The sequence below is a fragment of the Pan troglodytes genome, chromosome X (genome assembly GCF_028858775.2).
Source record: "Pan troglodytes isolate AG18354 chromosome X, NHGRI_mPanTro3-v2.0_pri, whole genome shotgun sequence".
In the NCBI taxonomy this organism is placed as follows: Eukaryota; Metazoa; Chordata; class Mammalia; order Primates; family Hominidae; genus Pan; species Pan troglodytes.
The window spans coordinates 7,147,009-7,169,997 of NC_072421.2; the positions used below are offsets into that span (position 1 = coordinate 7,147,009).

The following is a 22,989-nucleotide window of genomic DNA, read 5'->3' on the forward strand; positions in this document are numbered from 1 at the left end:
ATTTCTTAGAAATACAGAAAGAATTAAACATAAAAGAAAAAAAGACATATTAGACTTTGTCAAAGGTAAATTGTTTACTTATCAAAGCTTACTGTTAGTAAACAGTTATAAACAGTTTATTATAAAAAGTTATAAAAATAAGCCAAAGACTGACAGGAAAATAGCTGCAATACATATCTATGATAAAAGATTTCCATGTAGAAGATTTAAGAAACTAAAACATCAATAATAAAAAGAAAAGCAATCCACTGAAAAATGAGAAAATTTTAGTAAAGAAAATAGAGAAATGGCCAATAAATACAAAAAAAGATGCTCAACATGATTAGTCATCAGAGTATACAAATTAAAACCATGAAAACATCACTTCCCACCAACTGCAAGAATTGAAATTTTAAAAAATGGTAGTTGCATAAATTGGTACTTTCCCATATTGCTGATGGAAACCAGCATTTTCTTATAAAACCACACATACTGACTCTATAGTCTATACTTCCATGCTTAGTATTGACCCAAGATAAATAATATTTTTATGTCCACAAAAATACTTCAGCAAGAATATTCATAAAAACTTTATTTCTAATAACCAAAGACTGTAAATAATGCAGAGGCCATCAACAGAAGAATGGTGGTATACTCATACAATGGAATATTACTCAGCACTGAAAATGAGCAAACCACTGATGTATGGAACAATATAGAAGGTGAAATATGGTCCTACTGGGTGCATATGAACTTCAAGGAAAAGAGTCTAATCTATGGTGATGAAAATGAGAAAACTTGATGCCTATATTGGGTGGTGGAGATACACTGGAAGTAACCATAAGGGAACTTTCTTATGGTCATGGAAATGTTCTACATTTTATTTAAAATGCTGGTTACATGAGAGTAAGCATTTATCAAAATGCATCAAATTGTACACTTAAGATTTGTGCATTTCATAGCATGTAAATTTTAATATATTTAGACACAAAAAATGTGAAATGTGAGGAAAACATATAAAATAAACTTCTTATATAAAATAAAAACGTTTCTCAAATGCATGAAAGCTAATTATCTCATTGAAGTTATTAACTATCTATTTTAAGAATAAAGGACAAAAATCTACTTATGTTTTGTTTCAAAATCTCTTAGGTAATTAAAGGGCTAAAAAATCAAGAACAAAACAAGATATTCATTATCATCATTATTATTTGACATCATTTTGCCATTTTATCCCAAAACAAAATTTTTCTCCAACCAGGCCAGGCCTAGTGGCTCAAACCTGTAATCCCAGCATTTTGAGAAGCTGAGGCAGGAGGATCGCCTGAGCCCAGGAGTTTAAGACCAGCCTGAGACCCCATCTCTACCAAAAAAAAAAAAAAAAAAATCCCCCATCTATAAATCTATTATGATTAAAAAAACATGATTGACAGTGATGAAGCTGACTAACTTGTTTATTCAAAACCAGGAATACAAATTTATCTAGAAATTTCCCTCCAGACCAAAAAAACAAATGCAGTTTTCCCATTGAAGAGTGATGATTATTTTTGTTTCAGGATATCAGTGAGTCATGCACACTATAAAAGAAGTATTATCAGAGTAGTTTTAGGTTGTAGATGTAAAATATGGAGTTATCATTTAACCTGTGTTCCCTTGGACTGAATCGTGGGACTGATGGAGAAAGACTGCAAAGATTCCCTTTATGGAATCAGCATAAGCATGTTCCCCTGTTCAGGATTATCTACAACTTATTTCTTCTGCACCAAAAAGGATAGCTTTTTCAGCTTCAGTTGGGAGAAAAGGGTCCAGTGATGCTAAGAAGAAAAAGCAATAACAATGAGCCCCTGCACCCTCTTGACTTACATAATCCACCAAAAACAAACTCAGCCGAAGGTACAGAGAGCAAGTGGAGGCAACCTTGAATAAGGAGGCTTCCAGGATTCAGGAGGATTAACATACCAGCACTCAGATCTTCTTTGAGTTCTATGCTACTTCTAAGCTGGTTAGAAATGGTTTGCAAATTCTGTCATTTCCTTAGTCTACACAGTTACAGAACAAATTATGTTTTATATATGTAAAAAGTGTGCACCTCTTTCTTTTTCTCTATATCTCTGTTCTTTTCCCCTTTGGAGAGGGGAGATTTTGGCCTGGAAACAAATTAAAGATACAAAGTCTAAATGGATTATTTCTTTGAAGTTCAGTTAAGCCTGAGAAAGCACTTTTTTCCACTCTAAAAATTCAAGATACAGGTATAATACAAACACATTGCACTGGAAGTTAGAGAATAAAAATTGGGGGTTTTGTTTGCTTTTATGTTTTTTAACTCTATTTGCTATTGGGTAAGTTCTTGACTCTGCAGACACTCATGATAATAAGTCTCACTGTATTTACTGAGAATCATGTTGCAAACATTCTGAAAATTTTTTTCTTTTTTTCTTTTCTTTTTTTTTTTGAGATGGAGTCTCGCTCTGTCGCCCATGCTGGAGTGCAGTGGCGCGATCTCTGCTCACTGCAAGTTCCGCCTCCTGTGTTTACGCCATTCTCCTGCCTCAGCCTCCCGAGTAGCTGGGACTACAGGCGCCTGCCACCATACAATTTTTTGTATTTTTAGTGAGACGGGGTTTCACCGTGTTAGCCAGGATGGTCTCCATCTCCTGACCTGGTGATCCGCCCGCCTAGGCCTCCCAAAGTGCTGGGATTACAGGCGTGAGCCAGCGCGCCCGGCCTGAAAATATTTTTACATATATGGATGTGAAAGTATATTGTGGAGAGCTGAAGTTTTGGTATTAGATAGATAGATAGATAGATAGATAGATGATTGATAGGATGGAGAGATAGATACATGATTGATAGATAGAGATATTAGATGATAGATGAATGATAGAGATAGGTGATAGAGAGATAGAGATACATGATTGATAGATGATAGAGATAAATGATTGATAGAAACAGATGATAAGTAGATAGAGATAGATATTGATAGATATAGGTGATAGATAGCTAATAGATGATACATAGATAATAGATGATAGATATAGATGACTGATATAAATGATAAGTAATAGATTATACAGATAGATAGATGATAGATAGATAGATAGATAGATAGTGAAGGGGATTAGAATATGCTACCCCAAATGTGCCATTTTGGCATAAGGATTATTTTTTAGGTGAATGTACCTGAGAAGCAACAGATAGGGAAAGAAATCTCTGCTCTCCCTCTTAAAATCATGACATAAATTTCACTTTTTAAAGTTGATGTAAATTTCTATTTGTAAAGGGTTCCCCTTTCCCATAAGTGGTTTAGTAAGGTGTAATAAACCTTACTAAACGATTCTTAACTACTATATATTTCCTAATCACCTTCCCACAGTTTATTGTCCCAAGAAGCCCAAATCCCCTCCCCACCTCTTTTTTTTTTTTTTTTGTCTTGTCATTTCTTCACAATTCATCACCTCTTGTGAAAGTGGTCGATAAGCCCTGGGGTCTAACTGCCTCTTTCAGTTTTTGGCCTCTTTTCTGTGGGGGCCTCACGCACATAAAAAATTAACATTAATAAAGAAACATATGCCTTTTTAAATCTATATTTTGTCTATTTAGATCACAGGCCCCAGTCACAGAACCAACGAGATAGAAGAAAAGTTTTTTGCCTTCCTTAACATTAGTATGTAGATAGATAGATAGATAGATAGATAGATAGATAGATAGATAGATAAATGGATAGGCAGAAAAGGTAGAAACAAAAAAGGATGGATAGATATAAGGATGGATGGATGGATGGATGGATGGATGGATGGATGGATGGATGGTTAGGCAGATAGATATGTAGAGAAAGGTGATATGTAAAAAGATTCCAAGTTCTGTCTTCACCAGAGTGTTATTTAGAGGACTAAATAAGATAATCTATATCAATATCTATTATTGTCTGCTTTATAAATTTTATTATTATTTTTCATATTCTCCTACATTATTATTTCTGAATGAACATTTCCACTTATTGAAGCACTTCCTTTTTTAAGCAATAAATTGTGTGTAGTGAATGCAGTAAAAAAGCACTGGGAAGAGAACACATTTTTAAAGCTTTGAATTCCCCATAACTCTTATCAATAAAGTTGCCTTCTTTGGGGTCTTCAGTCCACTCTGCTTCCTACAGAGTTTAGATTCCAATGGCTATTGTCTTTAAGAATACTCTCAGTTCAACTAATCAGCCATCTCCAAGAACCCTCATTGCAAGCACTGCTGGGGTAAAAACAGGCACTAAACTTATCTGTCATTACTGCCATCAATATAAAATCCAACAGGAATGAGTCCTTGGAGCTGGCGATGATGGCTCACGCCTGTAATCCCAACACTTTGGGAGGCTGAGGCAGGCAGATCTCTTGAGCTTACGAGTTCAAGACCAGTCTTGGCAAGACCCTGTCTCTACAAAAAATACAAAAATTAGCCAGGCATGGTGGTGCATACCTGTAGTCCCAGCTACTAGGGAGGCTGAGGTGGGAGGATCACATGAGCCCAGGAAATCAAAGTTGCAGCAAGTTATGATCACACCGCTGCACTCTAGCCTGGGTGACAGAGTGAGACCCTGTCAAAAAAAAAAAAAAAAAAAATGGGGGTGGGGTGGGGAGGGAAATGAGTCCTTGGAGCAGATGTTAAGATATCTGGGCTATAGCCTGTAGTTCTCTTTTGGGCCCACCATTGACTAGCAATTACTTTGGGAAAATCTCTTTACATTGTTTGTATCTCAGTCTTCTCTATACCAAATCTTGTTACCTTGCCCCCACTGCTAATGGAGACAGAATAAACCTCGTGAGATTAAATTACAGCATGTTATGTTTTCTAAAAGCAAGAGAGATAAACATCGGCCTGGAGATATATAGTGGCTCCCTATTCTTGGCTACCTGACTATGTTCTATCCCAGGATACCATTATGCACCAACTCTGGTAATCCCATCTCTTCTGCCATGCATGGCAGAAAGACATTTACGGGATGGGGCTCCTGGGAAACAGGCCAGTCAACTCTCCTATCAAGATGCAGATGAAGAAGGCCTGGTTGCTGTCAGCAACTGCCTGGGGCTATGATGACGTTGATGCTATAAAAGGCAATGTGAGGGGACAGCTGAGTTATTGAAGCAAGCTTTTCTGAGTTCTGCCCTACACCTGAATTTAGTGGTTTAAGTAGCGCTGTCTGTGCTTTACAGCCTATCACCTCTCCACTCATGTTTATTATTAAAGTATCTTCACTTATTGGCCAGGCATGGTGGCTCACACCTGTAATTCCAGCACTTTGAGAGGCCCAGGCAGGCAGATCACTTAAGGTCAGGAGTTTGAGACTAACCTGGCCAACACGGTGAAACCCGTCTCTACTAAAAATACAAAAATTAGGCAGGCGTGGTGGTGCATGCCTGTAGTCCCAGCTACTCAGGAGGCTGAAGCAGGAGAATTGCTTGAACCCAGGAGGCAGATGTTGCAGTGAGCCAAGATCGTGCCACTGCACTCCAGCCTGGGTGACAGAGAGAGACTCTAACTCAAAAAAATAAAAATAAAGTATCTTCACTTATTAATCATCTGCTGCAGGACTGGAACTGAAGAGTAAAAGCTATGCACAAAGCACAGCCTCTCCTCTGTGAGATCTTACAATATTTTCTTTCTAAGTTTGTTTGTTGAAACTGCAAATTGATCGTCAAAAAGTCACTCCTTTGTAATTCAAATATCTCTCCAAAGAGGTGAATTATTTTTCTTCTTTATTCAACTGAAAATGTACATGTTATTTTGTGTCCAATATAGTTAACTGTCAAAAACCTAAGGTGATTTTCCAAGTATCTTTTCTGAAAATGTTTTGATTTGTGTGCTTACTTTTTCTTTCATCTCAAGATGGACCCACAAAGAATAAGATTTCAAAGTGTTAATCTGTATAAATATCTGTGGTATATTCTTAATGAAATAAACAAATTCCAAGTATAGGATAATCCCATCCTTTAAAAATATATATCAAGTATAGAGGTATAAACTTGTTATGTGCAAGTATATAAGTATCCAGTTATATAACTTTGTTCTTAATTGCATAGAAACCACTGTGCTGCAAGATTATCTGGCAATGAAATTGGGGACTTTAAACAAATCACTTGATTCTTTTTTTCCATAGAAGTGAATCTAACATTTGGAATAGCTTCCACCAAATTCTTATGCTGTATCCCAAAACACATTTAAAAAGTACTCAGAGAATGCAATTACTTTTTTTCTCTACAAACAGAATATAATTAACGAGATAAATGTAATGCCAGATTAATGAATCCCAACAATTTTTTATTCACCTGCGTCTTTAGAGAATCATTGCTTCTGTGCCTCTACATTATAACTAGAAATGAACAACAGTTACATAATTGTCTCTTGTTCTGTTTATCTGTTTTTTACATTGCCAGTCTCTGAGATCTTCTCTAAAATCACCCACATACCAAAAACCTTCAACAGAGAAATGAGTGCTCATTAGAAATATATTGACTGCTTAGCTCTGATCATGATGCATTCAACTCTACAGATGTTCCAAATTCCATAGAGTAGATATTATGGATTAGTCAGAAGGGGCCTGCCATTTTTGTAAATAATTTTTGTGAGTAATCTAATTTGAGAACATTTGTGCAGCAAGCTTACTAAAATAAAGCATGTTCCATAATTAATTGACTTAGATGAAGAAGTAGAAACTGTCATGCCCATCATTCCCCCTCCCTTAACAAATGCTTTATAAAGTCAATCCTCTAAAAATCACTGCAAAAAAAGTTTCTATTAATATTTACAATTGGTCACATTTGCAAATATATTCTCTCTTTCATTTGGACTTACAGATTTATCTTTTATTTATTTATTTTGGCCTGTCACCCAGGCCATCATGAGTTACCACACTCTCAGTCTTTGGGGCTCAAGTGATCCTCCTGCCTCAGCTCCCTGAGTAGCTGGGACCACAGATGCATGACACTATGTCTGGCCAACTTTTGAATTTTTTTGTAGAGATGGGGTCCCACCATGTTGCCCAGGCTGGTCTCGTACTCCTGGGCTCAAGCAATCCTCCTACCTCCGCCTTCCAGAGAGCTGGGATTAGACATGAGCCACTGTGCCTGGCCCCCTTTGTTTTAAAGAGCATTAGTTTATTTCTTGGTGGATATGAAGACTAATCAAATGGTTTTCATTTATTCTGCAATTAGAATTCAAAACACATTGCTTGTCTAACCAGTGGTTCTCAACCTAGAGCACATCAGAATTACCTGAGGAGCTTTTAAACATATGGCTGGGGTCATTCCCACATTTTGGAATGCTATCACTGATGTTTCAGTTTGACTTGTTTGTTGACAAGGTTGTTTTCCTCTCTCAATAATATGGACATTCACCCTGAAAACATCACTACATAGCTTGCATCTGCTTGCTTTCTTACTTAACTAGCCATTCAGTAATTTAGTTTTCTGCTTCATTTTTCTGACGGTTACTTCATTAAGCAATGTATGCTCAGCTATTGGAAAATTATTGACAAATACAACATAGGGAGCCCCAGAGGGTCTCACTGAACCTTTCATGTGGGAGGCAGTTTGAACCTGCAGAGAGAGGTTTAATCTAAACCATGCTCTGCCTATATTAGCACGTGTGCCCTTGACTATTTTCCAAATTAGAAGCATGTGTGACAACTGGGTTATAGGATGATGAAGGTATAAAGGGAAGGGTGGATTAGTCAGGGGCTTCCAGAGAGGTAGAACCAATAGGATGGATGGATGGAGATGGAGAGAGAGAGACAGAGAGAGAGAGAATGATAGATGATAGATAGATAGATAGATAGATAGATAGATAGATAGATACATACATACATACATACATACATAGGCCAGGTGCAGTGGCTCATGCCTATAATCCCAGCACTTTGGGAGGCCAAGGCTGGTGGATCACAAGGTCAGGAGATTGAGATCATCCTGGCTAACACGGTGAAACCCCGTCTCTACTAAAAATACAAAAAATTAGTCGGGCGTGGTGGCGGGTGCCTGTAGTCCCAGCTACTCGGGAGGCTGAGGTAGGAGAATGGAGTGAACCCGGGAGGCAGAGCTTACAGTGAGCCAAGATCGCACCACAGCACTCCAGCCTGGGCGACAAAGCGAGACTCCATCTAAAACAAACAAACAAACAAAAAAAACAAAGATAGATAAGATACATTAAATAGATAGATGAGGTGGCTAGAGATAAACAGATGTGATAGATGAAGTAGATGAGAGAAAGATAGATATATGAGAGATGAGGTACATAGATGAAATCGATTAGATAGATTAGAGAGATAGATAAATGAGATAGATAGATAAGTAGACAGATTAGATCAGTACATAAATAGATTAGACACATTAAATAGAGAGATGAGATAGATAGGGATAGAGAGATGAGAGAGCTGAAATAGATGAGAGCGAGACAGAGATATGAGAGATGAGGTACATAGATGAAATAGACTAGATAGGATAGATAGATGAGATAGGTAGATCGATAAGATGGATTAGATAAATTAGATAGATGATAGATGAAATAGAGATAGATGAGATAGATAAGATAGATTAGATAGATAGATAGATAGATAGATAGATAAGATAGGTAGGTACGTATGTAGTTAGATAGATGATAGATAGGATAGATAGAGGAGATAGACAGATATATGTACAGAGATGAGATAGGTAGATTGACAAGGTAGATGAGACAGATAAATGATAGATGAAATAGATAAGATAGATTAGATACATGAGAGAGATGAGATACATAGATGAAATAGACAAGATAGATACATAGATACATGAGATAGATAGATAGATAGATAGATAGATAGATAGATAGATAGACAGATAAATAGATAGGCAGAGGTGGAGATGTAGAAGGGGATTTATTATGGGAATGGGTTCACATGATGAAGGAGGCTGACAAGTCTCATGAGAGGCCTTTTCCAACGTGTAGACCCACAGGAACCTACAGTGTGGCTCAGTTCAAGTCTGAAAGCCTCAGAGCAAAGCAAGCTAATGGTGTAATTCTCAGTCCCAGACTGAAGGCCTGAGAGACTGGTGGGGCATTAATGCAAGTCCTGGGGTTAAAAAGCTGGAGAACCTGGAGTTCTGAGGTCCAAAGGCAGAATCACAAGGGTGTCCCAGCTCTGGAAGTGAGAAGAATTCACCTGTCTTCTCACTGTTTTCCATTCAGGGCCGCAGCCAATTGGACAGTGGCCACCCACACTGAGGGAGAATTTCCACCACTCAGTCCACCAACTCCTATGCCAATCTCCTCTGGAAACACCCTCACAGACACACCCGAAAACAATGCTTAACCAGCCATGTAGGTGTCTCTTAATTCAGTCGACACCTAAAATTAACCATCACAAAGGACTTTGGCTTGTTCTGTTATTTCCTTAAATTCACTTAAATAGAATTGTGCCTCTGCAAAAGAAATTAATAAACATTCAGTTAGAAAGCACCAATTACTATTTCAAGGTTAACCGTATATTCACACATGAAATATTGGCAAAACAGGATGAGTGTCTTCTGCAATTCCATTATTTTAATTGTCAGAGGAATACAATATCAGCATAGAAAGTTTAAAACAAAACAAACAAACAAATTCAGATTACTTAAATAATAAACAAAATGTGGTGTATGTACACAATGGAATATAATACAGCCTTAAAAGGGGAATGAAATTCTGATACATACTACAACATGGATGAACCTAGAGGACATCACGCCATGTGAACTAAGCATCATGCCAAGTTAAACAAGCCAGACACAAAAGGACAAATATTGTATGATTCCACTTGCATGTGGTACCCAGAATAGTCAAGTTCATAGAAACAAAAAGTAGATTCGTGGTTACCAAGGGCTGGGGAAGTGGGAAAGGAGTGATGAGGAGTTATTGCTGAATAGTTATGGAGTTTCACTTTGGGGAAAAGAAAAAAGCTCTGGAAGTGAATGGGAGTACCAATTGCACAAGGGGAATGTACTTAATGCCACTGAACCATGCACTTTTAAAAGGTTAAAATGAGCCAGGCTCTCACCTGTAGTTGCAACCATTCAGGAGGCTGAGGCAGGAAGATCTCTTGAGGCCAGGAGTTCAAGACTGCAGTGAGCCACGATTGTGCCACTGCACTCCAGTCTGGGTGATAGAGAGAGATCCAGTCTCTAAAATAAGTAAATAAATAGGTTAAAATGATAAAGTTTATGTTATGTATATTTTACCACAACTTCTAAAAGATTACCAGAGTAGACATCCGTCATCATATATGATAATTTCTTAAAGGATGGGTGGAATTCAATACACAAAAGAAAAGTGAGGTGCCGTGAAGGTGCAGAAGATCAGAATATGACACCCAAAATATGCCACTGTGATGTAAGGATTATTTTGAGAAAAGGCAGACACACGATGAGGCTCTCTGCCCTTTGCCAGCTGCCTAAAAGCAAAACAAATTTTGCCTTGCTTCCCTTCTTCCCGACCAGGGGCAAGATGGCACCAAAAAGAATCTAATAAACACACCTTACCAAATAACCCTCATCAACCATCAGCATCCCCTTTATATTCACCTTCCCATCATTTACAGCCCCTAAAAAGTCCAAAAACCCTTGTCCTTTGTTGTGTCACTTGCCTACAAGTGTATCATTCTTTGAATGGTATAAAAGCCTTCAAGTCTAGGCGCTTCTTGGGGGATGAGGAGGGATCTTTTCTTTGTGAAGCACCCCCCAACACCACCAACCAACAATGTAACATAAAGCTTAGCATCAAGTAAAATATCTATGATTTTCTCCTGTTAATTTGTCTTTTGCCAGTTTGTGTTGCAAGCTCATCCACACAACCCAAGAAAGTAGAGGAAATTTTTTCTCCCATGCAAAGAGGAAGAAATCCTACTAGAGGGTCCTTCACTAGTAAAAAATTCTACTAGAGGATTCCAAGCAGTGCACCACACTCAGACCTGTGGCTGGGTGCATCCTTCTACAGCAGCAGTTCCCAACCTTTATGCCACCAGAGACTGGTTTTGTGGAAGACAATTTTTCCATGGACTGCAGTGGGGATACAGGGGCATGATTTCAGGATGATTCAAGCGCATTATATTTATTGTACACTTTATTTATATTATTATTACATTGTAATATATAATGAAATACAACTTATCATCATGTATAATCAGTGGGAGCCCTAAGCTTGCTTTCCTGCAAATAGACGGTCCCATCTGGGGGTGATGGGAGAAAGTGACAGATCATCAGGCATTAGACTCTCATAAGGAGCACACAACCTAGATCCCTCGGATGTGCAGTTCACAACAGGGTTCGCACTCCTATGAGACTCTAATGGCATCACTGATCTGACAGGAGACAGAGGTCAGGTGGTAATGTGAGTGATGGGGAGCGGCTGTAAATGCACAGGAAACTTCCCTCACTAGCCCGCCACTCATCTCCTGCTGTGCAGCCCGGTTCCTAACAGGCCACTGACCCGTCAGTGGCTGGGGCTTGGGCATCCCTGCTTTAGAGCACAGGATGGATTGCAACAGAGTAACAAGAAACATGGTTGGAAACACAATTTAATGGCAGCCTATGAAGTTGGCACTTTCTTTTATAACCTTGTAGCAACTGTGGAGAAGCACCTATCATCATAATCCATATTATTTTCCACGGTTGAGCCCTGTTTCACAATGTCACTGTTAATTTTCGACGAAGCTCCTTTAAAGCAAGAAACTTGGGTGGGATTTCCTGCAATCCTGGCTGGATTACCCAGAAAATGCACTTCCCACCCTAACCCCCTCAAAAAACAAGTTGAATTCTTAAAATACTTTCAGTAACTCAAAACAAGGACCAACCAAGGAGAGATGCCCTAAAGAAAGAATGGCCTGTCTGTTTCCACATTCCTGAATGGGGGAGTCATCTTTTTGTCACCCTCATAGACAGAATTCTTCTGAAATGCCAACAGCCTCTGGTAGCATTTGGGAAGCAAGGATGCCCCAAGCAGTGTGAGAAGGGCTGTGTTGAGAGAATTTTCCAAAATAAGACTTGTCTCTCTGCCAGGGTAGAAAAAGCCTCTGCAGCCCGAGGTAGGACACTTGGTGTCTCCCTTTTGCTTCCTTAATCTATAAACCATGGCCCATGGCTGTCAGGTAGCTCCAAAGAAATGCTGAGGAGATTAATGAGATTGTATCTGTGGAATCCTTGGGGGATCTGGGAAAATGTACTGCATACAAAATTAGCTGCATTTTGACATTAGCCTGTATGCTAATACCGCTCACATCAACTAGATTATTTAGCAATGACAGAAAATGTAACTCCTTCTCCTGGTTCTTTATCATTTCATCAAATGAAAATGACCTTTGCAAATAAATAATGTATCGGTTTCTTTGGCTGCCGTTGTTTTCATCATGGTCCATTTATTGCCAGGATCTCCATGACCAAGGTTCCAAGACAACCCTCTGAGGATGAATAGCATCAAGGAACAAGCTCTGGCCGAGGTCCCAGAAATCCTCGTTTCTCCGAGAAGAAATGTCCCTTAAATGTCTAAAGGTATGACCAGCCTAATGCTGTCTTCCTGCCACACCCTCTAAACTGTGCTGAAATTAGTGGTAGTGACTAATCTACTCAGTTTTAAACACAGCAGAGACCTCAAGGCAAGAGCTACCCTAGATGAAGGCACCTGTGCTCACAGGTATATATATTGAACACACTTCTAAGCAAGACAGTGCATGTAGAGTTTGTTCTCTAAAAACACTGACAGATGAGCATGGCTCAGGGAATTGGAAGATCTGAAAAAGAGCACATCACTCCAAGGCTTTACGGTAAAGCTGCTAGAATCATCTTCTTAGAAGATTTAGATTAGGAAATGTCACTCCCCCCACTTCAAATCCCCACTGAGATTGCATTGCCTGTGAAATAAAACCCAAGGTATTTAGCATAGCACACAGGATCTTCCAGGGTCTGGTCTCTCACTTGCTGTTTAATCTTACCTCCCAGCGTGTGGTGTTATTGTGCCCTGTGCTCTGATCACACTTCTGTTTAATTCATGATTCTCTTGATAAATCACACACTCTCAGGCCCTTATACCCATCCTCCAGTCCCAAATGTCCTTCCACTCCACTCCTCTTCTATCTTCAAGTCCACTTATCCGTTAAAGTCCAGCTTTTAGTCCACCTGCTTTGGAAAATCTTTCTTGATCTCCCAGACAAAAGGAATCCCTCACTCAACAATGGTGCCTCCATCACCCGAAGCGTTTATCACTGGGTTTAGTACGAGAGTCATTGACAGTCTCTGAATTCAAAGTGACATTGGTGAGAAGTCTCAGCCCCCTCCTTCCTTGGACATTCGACAAAAGTTGCTTGAGTGGAATTGAGTATTTCTGACTGATGTTCTTAAAATGATGCAATTTTATGCTCAGACTATAGGGTGATGTATTTCCATCATCTGTTGGACAATTCGCTTTTAAGTCAGGGACTTAGATACATTTTATTTGTAAAGTTTCCTTATTTTCTCAAACCTAAGGCACAACCAGAGAAACTGGACGTTTTAAAAGCTAAATTTGGGCCAGGTGTGGTGGCTCACACCTGTGATCCCAGCACTTTGGGAGGCCAAGGCAAGTGGATCACTTGAAGTCAGGAGTTCAAGACCAGTCTGGCCAACATAGTGAAACCCTATCTCTACTAAAAATACAAAAATTAGCCGGGCGTGGTGGTGGGCACCTGTAATCTCAGCTACTCACAAGGTTGAAGCAGGACAATCACTTGAACCCGGGAGGTGGAGGCTGCAGTGAGCCGAGATAGTGCCACTGCACTCCAGCCTGGGCAATAGAGCAAGACCCTGTCCAAAAACAACAACAACAAAACAAACAAACAAAAACAAACAAATGAAAGCTGAATTTGGGAGCCTAGCACACTCTAAGCACAAAATGTTCTAATCACTCCCAATCTTCAGTCCACATTAATGATATAATCGTCCATATCATCTGACCAATTCAAGACAGACTCAGCTGCAGCTGGAAGCAGGTAACACCTCGAAACAGGGCAGTTGACTTTGACCCATGCATTAAACCACTGCTTGGCAATGCAGTGTAAACTATAAAACTGTAGCTAAGTTGAAGACCTTGCCACCCTTCCACTCCATTCCCAGAGTTAAATAGAGGTGAGTCTTGAAAGCAAGCCTCACTCACTCTTCATGGACTGCATTGCTGTGACCTCTCAGGACTCACATCCCCTAAGTTAGCCGCCTGTTCCCATCAGTCTGGACCCAGCAGAAATGGTTGGCGTCAAATGTTCAAGGAGCAACACTTTGGCAGTGTCATTATTATTAAGTGCAACTAAATGAACTATTAACACCATCTGTTCATTGTGGTGGATGTCAGACGTGCCGTTCCAAATAGTGCAGGAGCTGCTGACGCTGGATTTCGCAGAATAAAATCACCTTCTGCTCACTCGACCAAACAGTAGGAGCACATAACTGTGTGCCAAAGGTCTGGGGTTTTTCTGTGTGTTTGTTTCATTTATAATTATTTTTGATTATCCAATTTCCTCCGAAGCCAATAAGAAACACTGTGTACGTCCCAGTTTTCCTCCATAGCTGGAGGTTGTGACACACCCAAAGCCTCATTGTTGTAAATCTCTTCAAAGTACACAGCTCATCAATTGAAGACTGGGTTCCATGGAGAAAGGGGGGAAAAAGTGTGGAGCTGCACTGATCACGTATGTAAATTCCCTTTTGTGGAAATATCCCAACTGTGAGGAAGTATCACTGAGAATGTCAGGGACAAGAGAAAACATCCCCTTTGCCCTCTGAAGGTTCACTGAAAATCACTGACAAGAGGCAGATTAATAGGAAAAAAGGCACAAACATTTATTTCATAATATTTTTATGTGACTCAGGAGCCTTCAGACTGAAGACCCAAAGATACAGGGCGAACTGTGCATTGTTATGCTTAGGTTCAAGCAGGTATGAACAAAATCCATGTAGAAATAGCATTGGAGGAAAAGGGCCTGATCTAAAGCAAATGGACTGAGGGTGGAAACCCAGCCAGGCCTGTCTGTGTAGATTCTTCTTGCCTCTCTCTCTGAGCAGCGCTCCTTCCTTCCGGGTGTGCTGCGAGACCCTCTCTGGAATGCGGGTCTTAGGATCTACAGTCAAACCAGGTAGATCAGAGGATTTCTTTACGGCCAGTTTTGACACTGAGAGGTGATGGAGGGTAAGTTAGAGTCCTATTTTAGATTTTATGTCTGGCTTTGGGGAAAAAGAGGCTCTGGTTTCTATGAACCACCTTGGGGAGGAAAATTTCTAGTTTTAATGAGGCCTGGAGGGAGAATGGGACTGACAGACAGGAGGGCAGGAGAAGGTGAGGAAGAAACTTTTCCTTCTGAGGCTTCTTCTGAGGCCTTCGTTTTGGGGTAGTGTTCTCTGAGCACAACATTAGCTAAAGAAAAGATTTAGGCTTTGTCCCTGTAGTAAATTCTGGTCCATGTGGGGCTGCACAAAGCCTTCATTGTGTCCAATTCACCGCAGCTTATGGGACCTTCCCTGCTGTGCTCTCAAAGTCAGGAAGCACTGCTTCTCCACTGTGTCCAGCTCACAGGGCCTGGGTGCCTCAGGCACAGCCAATATTCTGCTTTTACATCTGATCACCTATAGTCGCATCCTCAGACTGTCAATCTACAGCATGTGCAGCATTCAATGTTTCTTTCCTGGAGTCAGCATACTTGGGCTCTCTGGCTGGAGTTGACTCATTTCTAAACTGCTCTCCACATCCACAAAATAACTGCATGCCACCTATTGGTGCAGGGCTAGGGAACCAAAGGATGCAATGCCCTCAAGGAGCCACATTTTATTTTATTTTAATATTTATCTATTTATTTATTTTGTGTGTGTGTGTGACAGAATCTCACTCTGTCGCCCAGGCTGTAGTGCAGTGGCGTAATGTCAGCTCACTGCAACCTCTGCCTGCGAGGTTCAAGCAATTCTCTAGCCTCAGCCTCTGGAGCAGCTGGAATTACAGGCATGTGCCACCATGCCTGGCTAATTTTTGTATTTGTAGTAGAGACGGGTTTTTGCCATGTTGGCCAGAATGTCTCCAACTCCGGACCTCAAGTGATCTGCCCGCCTCGGTCTCCCAAAATGCTGGGATTGCAGGCATGAGCCACCACGCCCAGCCTATGAGCCAAATTCTAGTGGGAATTTTGGAAACAGTGCTTTGGAATATACAAATCATGAGAGCTTAAAGTCGGGCAATGATAAGGAGCTCGTCATCTCTCTAGGCAACAGGCAGTAAGATGAAGTGGTTCAATGATTTTGGCTAGAAGAACAAGGGTCCTGCACCTTCACCATGTTCATCTTGGGGATTCTGGGGAGCCATATACTGTGGAAGCAGCCCTCACAGGATCAGGACTCCAAAACTCAAGAAAGTCAAAAGCCCCACGCTACTAAGTCTTCCCTGGGTCCTTGCAATTCTGCATAAGAAACACCAAAAGGGGTGGGCACAGTGGCTCATGCCTGTAATCCCAGCACTTTAGGAGGCTGAGGCGGGTGGATCACTTGAGGCCAGGAGTTCCAGACCAGCCTGGCCAACATGGTGTGACCCTGTCTCTACTAAATACACAAAAATTACCTGGGCATGATGGCGTGCCCTGTGGCCCCAGCCACTCGGGAGGCTGAGGCAGGAGAATTGCTTGAACCCAGGAAGTGGAAGTTTCGGTGAGCCAAGATCGTGCCACTGCACTCCAGCTTGGGTGACAAAGCCAGACTGTCTCAAAAAAACAACAAAAAGAAACACCAAAAGGCTTAATGATGGGGGTCAGAAAACAATTCCTGGCTCCTCCTCCTCTGAGCCTGGAATCCTGTCTTTTCATCTTCACATCCCCCACAATTTGCACAATGGCAAGTCCATGGAGATTCACAACTTAATGGAAAGGATCACTAATTATTTAACTTTGTTTTTTTCCATTTGAAGCACAGTGTCTAGAAACAAGATGCCATTTCCAAAACTTTACATTTATTTACAGATAGTCCTTGTCTTATGAGGGTTTGAGTTACAATTTTTGGACATTATGACGGTGCAACAGTGATATGCATTGAGTAGAACTCATACTTTGAGTAATCATACAATTTTTTTTTCACTTTCAGTATAATACTGAAATAAATTTCATGAGATATTCAACACTTTATTATAAAATAGGCTTTGTGTTAGATGATTTAGCCCAAGCATAGGCTAACGTATGTGTTCTGAACATGTTTAAGGCAGGCTGGGCAAAGATATGATATTTGATAGGTGACATGTATTAAATACATTTTCAACTTACTATATTTATTATGGGCTTATCGGGATGTAACCCCATTGTAAGTGGAGGAACATCTATGTATCTCCCAGGAGAGGCCACAGTGAGCATTTTTCTGTTGGGATATACCTTTCTTTCTTGGCTGACACAACCAGGCCAGGGCATAGGGTGTGGTCTGGGAGCCCGGGAAGGGACTGTCGGGCACTGTGGATCCATAGATTGAAGCCGTCTCCAGATGGAAAAGTGAAGAGCACAGCTTAAGAGGGAACAGGTCCCATTTTAAACTAATAATGTTAACAACAGAGTCTCCAATGGTTTAGAATTATTATTATTATTATTACTACAAAGAAAGGGTCTTGCTCTGTCACCCAGGATCGAGTGCAATGATTTTACCTCACTGCAGTCTCAACCTCCTGTGCTCAAGCGATCCTCTCACCTAGCTTCTCGAGTACCTGGGACTCCAGGCGCACACCACCATACCCGGCTAATTTTTGTATTTTTTGAAGAAACAGGGTTTTACTATGCTGCCCAGGCTAGTCTCCAACTCCTTGATTCAAGTGATCATCTCGTCTCAGCCTCCCAAAGTGCTGGGATTACAGGTGTGAGCCATCATACCCAGCCTCAACTGATTTATTCATTTTACATGAACCATAGTATGTATTTATTACAGAAAATGCAAAAGTTTAGGTCATTCATCTAGATTCAACCATCAAGAAATAATCATTGGAAAATTGAGGTAGGGAGATAAATCAATAGCTAGATGATAGATAGCTACATGGATAAATAGGTGATGAGTGGATAGATAGACAGCTAGAAAGGTAGATAACAAGGTATGACAGATACACACAAACGACGGAGGATACACATGTGTGTAAATGAAAGGATAGATGCATAGATAGATCAGTCTATATGTCTTTTGATGTATAGATAGATATGATAGATGATGATAAATGGAGATGATAGATGATATATAGATATGATAGATAGATACAATAGCTAGATGGAGATGATAGATATGATAGATAGATACATAGATACGTAGATAAATGGAGATGATAGAATGATAGATAAATGGAGATGATTGATAGATGTGATAAATAGAGATGACAGATAAATGGAGATGATAGATGATTGATGATAGATAGATAGATATAGGTAGAGATATAGATGTATATGTATAGATAAAGATGTGTCTTGTCTATTGGATATATTTTGTTGACTCATGTATTGCAAGTGATTCTTCAAACCAACCTTCATTTATTCCTCCTTTAACACATCATTGTCACCACTCAGAACTTATGTGTCCTAAATTGACTGCCTGTTCCAGTTAATCTAGACCCAATAGGATATGTATATATATTCTGCAGGAGATAGATATAGATATGTGTGTGTATGTGTGTGTATATATATATGTGTGTGTGTGTGTGTACATATTTTATAAGGACATACATCCTTATAAATCAAAATGTATATATACACATAAAATGTAAAGGAACATAAATATGTATACACACATATTTTTATAAAAATATTTTTTACCAAAAGGTAGTTCATATTGATCATGTTTTATTTTAATTTTATAAACTGACATCCTTGACCCATATTATCTTTTCATTTAATGATAGATCATGATCATTTTTCCATCCCAATAAATATTTGTACATCATTTTGTGGCCCCTGCAGCATTCCATTGTGTGGCTATGCTTTTATTATTTAATCATCCATGCTCTGGATACTTCTTAGTTTTGCTAAATGGCCTTAATCTAATAAAATTGTGCACCTGATCTCACCCCCAAAATGGTGTCAAGTAACAGGTAAAGATTTTCTCCCTGAGAGAAAAAGATGCATAGAAGAAATGCAACATTCAGTAGTTAGACTAAGCTCAGACACTGTCAAGTCATGGCTAATGATACATGCCGGTATATTGCCTTACTCATGGAATGTATTCAATAAATGATGCCTTAATCAGTGAAACTATGTAATTGCAGATAACTAGACTTTTTTTTAAAAGGGATAAACAAGCAAACATTTGTAAGAGGCTGAATAAATAGCTCTCCTTCACAACATGAGTTTTGCATCAGTTGAGATAGACAGAGGACTCAGGACGAAGTGAGTTCAAAATGTTGGTATTATCACTGGTGAATTGAATACTGGAGGCCATGATTAGGTACGTAGCAGCCCTGGGGTTCCCTGGATAGAGATCCAGAAGTGGGCAGGCTTACCCTCAGAACTGCAAGAAGCACAGAACCACCCACTGCCCTATCTTGCATGGCTAATAGCAGATCTGAAGTGGGGTGTGGGAGAAGCCAGGCTGAGCTGCCAAAGGCAGGGAACCCAGGTGAGAGGCCAGGGGTAGGGACCAGGGAAATATCTTCCAACAGAAACCCAAGGCATGTCAGAGAAGGGCTCCCACGAAACTAGATCATGTTCTTGATTCTATCTAATATCTATTAATCACCAAAATAAAAGAAAGGCTTAGAGGTTCTTCCAAAATGATAAATACATACTTGTGAGCCTAAATGAATATGTTAGCTAAAAAAAAAAAAAAGGTCTCCAATTCGCTTCCATAGCTGTCTTCCCCATTTTTGAGAAGATGCTGATTATTTCAGTGGGAAGCATTATATGTAAGCTGGTGGAATGGCTCTGGGCTGAACTTACCCAGAATGGTAAATCATCATCTTACTTGTGAAGATAATGTGTCAGCAGAATTCATATCTGTGCTGATTATTTACTTTAATGCTGATAAAAAGTGAAATGAACTGCTTGAAGAAAAAATATTCATGGTAGACAGCAGCGTGCAGAGGCTGGGACTGACAGCTACAACGAATGGCTTGGTGGACCCCGATAGTAAATGCAATTACTATCCAACTCTGTAATTAGACACTCTGAAAAGAATAAATATGCATGTCGAAAGGAAAGTCCAGAAGCAGATAAACTGAGACGTGAACCATGTGCTGATGGGATTACACATGATCTTTGTTCCCTTCTTTACCAAGTCTCTGAATTTCTGAAATTTGCTTTTCCTTTAAATATATTTCTATGTATGTATGTATTTTTTTTTTGAGACAAGGTCTTGCTCTGTTGCCCAGGCTGGAGTGCAGTGGCGCAATCACAGCTCACTGCAACCTCAAACTCCTGGGTCCAAGTGACCCCTGTGCCTCAGCCTTCTGAATAACTGAGAGTAGAGGAAGACACCACCATGCCTAGCTATTTTTTTAAAATTTTTGCAGAGCTGGAGTCTTGCTATGTTGTCCAGGCTGGTCTTGAACTTCTGGTCTCAAGTGATCCTCCCACTTCAGCCTCCCGAGTAGCTGGGACCACAGGCACAAACAACCATGCCCAGCTAATTTTTTAATTTTTTGTAGAGACAGGGTCTTGTCATGTTGCCCAGGCGTGTCTTGAACTCCTGGCCTCAAGTAATCCTTCTACCTTGGCCTCCCAAAGTGCTGGGACCATGGGCATGAGCCACTGTGCCTGGCCAGAATATATTAAATCTTATAATCAGAGGAAGTATATGTTACTTCCAGAAGAAGAGTGACTGATTCATCCTCACCTTCGGTAGGAGAGAATGCAAGTACTGTGCTATTGGCTCATTTTTAACCATTTTTAGGACTCCCATCTTGGCTTTAATATGCTTCCACCTTTGATGGCTAGCACCTGGGGCACTTTTTCAGAATGATACCCTTGGGTTGCTGGAGCGATTGCCCCTTTATGCACAGAGAGCTGTAAGTGTCTGGGATTTTGTATCTCCCTTTCACTAGTGGCTGGCAGCTATGGGGCATCAAAGCTTGCTGCTCTGGGTTGGAACAATACTGAGTGTATTGACAGGATGAGGCTCCTCTCTGCTGTCAGTACCCGATACCTGGCCTCACATCTATTCTTGGTTTCTTTTCCTTCTGTCCTCCTTCCTGCACTTCCTACCAGACTCCTCCTGGAAGCACTTTGTGGTAAACACCTGTGGTCCCTGCCCTCTTGTGCTCACAGCCTACATAATCCCCTCCCCTTCAGCAGGGACGAGACCTGTGACTTGTTTCTGGCCAACAGAACATGGCCACAGCAAAGAACTTTTGCAGATGTCAGTAAGGTTCCAAATTAGTTGACTTTGAGTTCTCTAAAAGGGGAATTATCTTCGGTGGATTTGACTTGATTAGGTGAGGAGCAGTAAAAGGCAGATATGGCCTTCCCTGAGGTCAAAGATTTTCTCTCTAATTAATTTACATTTTCACCAACAGCATAAAATCATTCCCTTTTCTCCACATCCTCACCAACATCTATTGTTTTTCGACTTTTTAGTAATAGCCATTCTGACTGATGTGAGATGGTATCTCATTGTGGTTTTAATTTGCATTTCTCTGATATGATTAGTGATGTTGAGCATTTTTTTTACATGTTTATTGGTCATTTGTATGTCTTCTTTTGACAAACGTCTTTTCATGTCTTCTGTCTACTTTTTAATGTTTTTTTTTCTTGTTGAGTTATTTGAGTTTCTTGTAGATTCTGGATATTAGCACTGTGTCAGATATATAGTTTTGCAAATATTTTCTCCTGCCTTGTAGGCTGTGTGGTCACCCTGTTGATTTTATGGAAAACAATATGGAGATTTCTCAGAGAACTAAAATTAAAACTACCATTCGATCCAACAATCCTGCTACAGGGTATATACCCAAAGGAATAAAAATAATTGCATCAAAAAGATGCTTGCACTCATATGTTCATTGCGCACTATTCACAATAGCAAAGATATGGAACCAACTTAAGTGTCCATCAACAGAGGACTGAATAAAGAAAATCTGGTATACATATTCCATGGAATATTTACTACTTAGCCATCAAAAAGAATGAAATTATGTATTTTGCAGCAAGATAGATGGAACTGGGGGCCATTACCTTTAGTGAAACAATTCAGAAACAGAAAGTCAAATATTGCACAATGTCACTTATAAGTGGGAGCTAAATAATGCGTACACTTGGACATAAAGAGTGGAATAATAGACACTGGAGACCAGGAAAGGTAGAAGGGTGGGAGGAGAGTGAGGGATAAGAAATTACTTAATGGGTACAATGTACACTATTCAAGCAATGGCTACACTAAAAGTCCAGACTTCTCCATGGAATTTATCCATGTAAAAAAACTGCACTTGTACCCTGTAAACCTATAAAAACTTTAAAAATCAAAAAATGCCTTAAAAAACAAAGACTTTCTCCCTATTTCTGGACTAGAAGAGACAAACTCCCATCCTGTGAGGGGGCTTATGAAGATAGCTACAGGGCAAAGAACAAACCGTAGGTGGTTTCTTGGAGCTGAGAGCAACCGCTAGCTGACAGCCAAAAGGGAAGTTTCAGTGCTACAGCTGCAAGGAGATGAATTCTGCCAACAACTTGCAGAAGCACGAGAGGAGATCTTCCCCGAGAGAGGCCTATGTGGGGACCTTGACCCTGACTGACACCTGGATTGGAGCCTGTGAGACCTTGAAGAAGGGAAACCAGCTCTCTTGCTTGCTGAGGCTGCCATGACAAACTACCACAGACGGGGTGACTTAAACAACAGAAATTTATTCTCTTATGCTCTGGAGGCTGGAAGTCCAAGATCAAGGTGTGGGCAAGGCTGGTTCCTCCTGAGTCTTCTCTCCTTGGCTTGTAGACGCTGTCTTCTCCCTGCGTCCTCACACAAGTCTGTGTCCCAAACTCCTCTTCTTATGAGGACACCAGATTGGATTAGGTCCCACCTTACA

At 40.2% G+C, this 22,989-nt stretch overlaps 1 protein-coding gene across 1 annotated transcript in view; it reads right to left on the bottom strand.

The window, feature by feature from the left end:
* Positions 1–9,517: 9,517 nt before the first annotated feature.
* The window catches only part of LOC465476 (uncharacterized), a 323,593-nt gene continuing 310,121 nt past the window's right edge, over positions 9,518–22,989 (bottom strand). The window contains exon 8 of the mRNA XM_063803878.1: positions 9,518–10,154. The gene's annotated coding sequence lies outside the window, so the exon portion shown is untranslated. The remainder of the gene's footprint in view (positions 10,155–22,989) is intronic.